At 44.0% G+C, this 2,887-nt stretch overlaps 1 long non-coding RNA gene across 1 annotated transcript; it reads left to right on the top strand.

Annotated features, from left to right (window-relative positions):
- Nucleotides 1-1,891: 1,891 nt before the first annotated feature.
- On the top strand, nucleotides 1,892-2,685 carry LOC138103947 (uncharacterized). Its single transcript, XR_011147897.1, has 3 exons — nucleotides 1,892-2,005; nucleotides 2,286-2,432; nucleotides 2,585-2,685. It is a non-coding gene; the product is annotated as an uncharacterized lncRNA (long non-coding RNA).
- Nucleotides 2,686-2,887: the final 202 nt, after the last annotated feature.

Raw genomic sequence — 2,887 nt, 5'->3', positions numbered from 1 at the left:
TCTTATCTCTTATGTTAAAATAAATAATGGAAAATATAATGACATTATTATATGTAGATAATCGACAGATTTTAGAACCTTACTGTTCAAAGTGAACATAGAAAACAGTGAAGCCCGCTATTACAAGAAGAGTTAGAATAACATGTAATGAAGTCTCTCACAACACTTGCAGACATCAGCAATTAAATCTGGAGTGTCATTCATTTGAGCAGTATTTCATGGAAGAAACCCTGGTGATCTATTCTGCTTGAAAAGACTCTTTGGAATTCCTTTCAGCAATAGCTTAAACAGCTGAAAAAAGTGAGTGTGTAAAGACTCTGAATGGTTTGCAAATCAGTGTGTATAGCTTTTTGGGTCTTTCTTATATAAAATTTTAAAATAACAGTAAATGCTGTTGAAACAGAAAAATGTTAAATGTTGACATTCCAAAATGGAATTTCTCAGTTTTGCCTTATGAAACAGTCACCTTATATTATACATTTCTAAATGGATTTTTTCCTAAATAAAGACATTTCTGTGGAGGCATTAATTCTGAAAAACTGATACTTTAAGAAGAGACATAATTTTCAAGCATCTCTGCCCTGCATTTCCTTGGCCTGTACGAATATGCAAACATCATAGCACAATGTTATACCTATTATCTGTTATTACCCGATTTATGTTTTCTGTTGTTTCAGACAAAAGGAAACATAAATACTTCTCCCAGCCCTGAAGAGCTTGCAGTGTAAAGGTACTGAGCCAAGAGAGGAGCATTCTCACAGTACAAGAGAAGAATGTCAGCTGGCAATTGGCCACATACGCTCAGCATAAAATTTTAGAAATTGAAGGGTTTTTTTCAAAGGATTCAGTATGCAATGTATTCCTACAACTTAACACTAATGGTCAGCTAGCCTCCTGTGCACTTCAGTCCAAATTGCAGTCAATTATTATGCTGAAAGTCCATCCCCCCACTTACTCAGAGCAGAGATCTATAGAGGATCAGAGGGTGAATTGCACTGCTGACTAATGGGCCTGTTAGCAAGCTATGTCAAGGTTTCCAGCAGAGTCTCCATACGCACTTTATCCCTGTCATTAACAAGAAGGAATGCTAATACTAAAGGGTAAGTCTAAGGATCTGACACAGCCTACAGACTATCACAATGCTCCAAAGCACCGAGCTATGAAATAAAACAAAACTGGGAGGTTTTGGTCAGAGATGAAGATGCTTAGTAGCGGATCCAGGTCTCAGTCCTTGAGCTGCAGAGGTGCAGGGGTGTGGGCTGCCCCTGAGATCAGTTGTCAGAGGAGGTGGCTGTAGCCACTGTGAAATGGTTGACATCGTCAGCTCCAGGAGGACGATCTGGAGAACATGGCTCACAGGAGAAAAAGAGGGCCAGCTCTTGCTGAGCTCCCAACCGCCAGCACCTGAGCGACAAGTGAATTTCCAACCAGTTTTTGTGCCTCAACCTTGCGCCGTAGCTGCTGCCAAAGATGCTTTTTCTTGCTGAGTGCTCCTGAGAGCCTGCTGCTCTCGGGCTCGGGCTCCGCCTGCAGCAGGGACGTGTTTCTCTCTGCCGGGTGAGGAAAGGAAAAGCCTCCCCCGGGGACGCGGGCAGCAGCCGCCCTCGGTATTCCATGAATTCCCCGGGTGCAGGGCCCGGGCGCGCTCCCGGCTCCGCCCCGCCCCGGCAGTGCCGCCGCACGGCCGCCAGGTGGCGCCGCGCCGCTGCCGTGAGGCCGCGGGGCGCCCCCGCCAAGCCGGGCCACAGCACGGGCGGGCTCAATTAGATAATTAACGAAACGAACCAGTGAAGGGATGGCAGCTAACCGGAGAAATAAATAAAGAGATAAACGAGGATCGAACTCTCTTGTATAAACCTCACCCCTTCCCTCTTGCCTCAGTGAAGTTTTTCTTGCTCTCAGACAAGTCCTTGTTGTGTTTCTGGAAGTGCTGATTCAGACACAATGACAGGAAAAATGGGGTGTTTAACGGAGAAAGTTGTGCTCCCGGGCTCCATCCACCTTGGTAGGACATCACGCCCAAGGACGCTTCACACGCACAAATGGAGGAGCTGTGGAAGGTGTGGGGCAGCACCTGTGCAGCCCTTACATGAATTCTTTTGGTGATTGTGTTTGATAATGCTTATTTACCATTTCGGTTTATTCAGGAGTAGGATTTGGGAAACATAATTTAATCCATAGTTTTCAGAATATGGAAAGTATCCAAAGCATTATGGCACAAGCAGCTTAATATGCTGCAATTTCATGACACTATGGTGATTTAACTGCATTTTTTTTATGTCCAGAGAGGATACAAATACCATAGCTGACTCGTGTGCCGTCACAACATAAAGAGGATTACACATACAGATTACAGCTCTTAGCATACCACAGAAATATCTAACACGAGCAGTTTACATCAGAACTGGAACTGCTATCGCAAAACTATTTGGGTAAGTCCATGACTTTCACAGGGGTTGTGTGTGCAAGAGATGAAACACAACATGGAGAGGAAGCCCACAAAGTGTTTGGCTGTATGGATATGTGTATTGCTGAGCTAGCAAAAGCAGTAACAATAGTGCATGATGTCACTTCTTATCTCTAGGGCCTTTGTGATAATCCACTGCTGCTGTTGCCGTGGGAGTGGGGCATATGGTTAAAATCCATAAAGGCAACATTCCATAAGGTCAACAGACATTGGCTGACAAGCTGAAAAAGTTAATATGCTGAGAAGTCTGCAAATTAGGAAGCTGGAAAGAAGCATCTAGTGCATCCAAGATGGAATGGTAGAAAGGCTGGTGAGGAGTTTACTTTAAAAAAGTATTTTTGTCTGTTTGGTGTTTTTTTGATGCAGAACAAAGAACTGTATGAAATTCTTCAGCTGAGTGAGTGTCATTAAAGCAGTAGC

Source organism: Aphelocoma coerulescens (assembly GCF_041296385.1).
Source record: "Aphelocoma coerulescens isolate FSJ_1873_10779 chromosome Z unlocalized genomic scaffold, UR_Acoe_1.0 ChrZ_unloc_scaf_1, whole genome shotgun sequence".
Lineage (NCBI taxonomy): Eukaryota > Metazoa > Chordata > Aves > Passeriformes > Corvidae > Aphelocoma > Aphelocoma coerulescens.
This window is presented reverse-complemented; position numbering and strand designations above follow the sequence as displayed.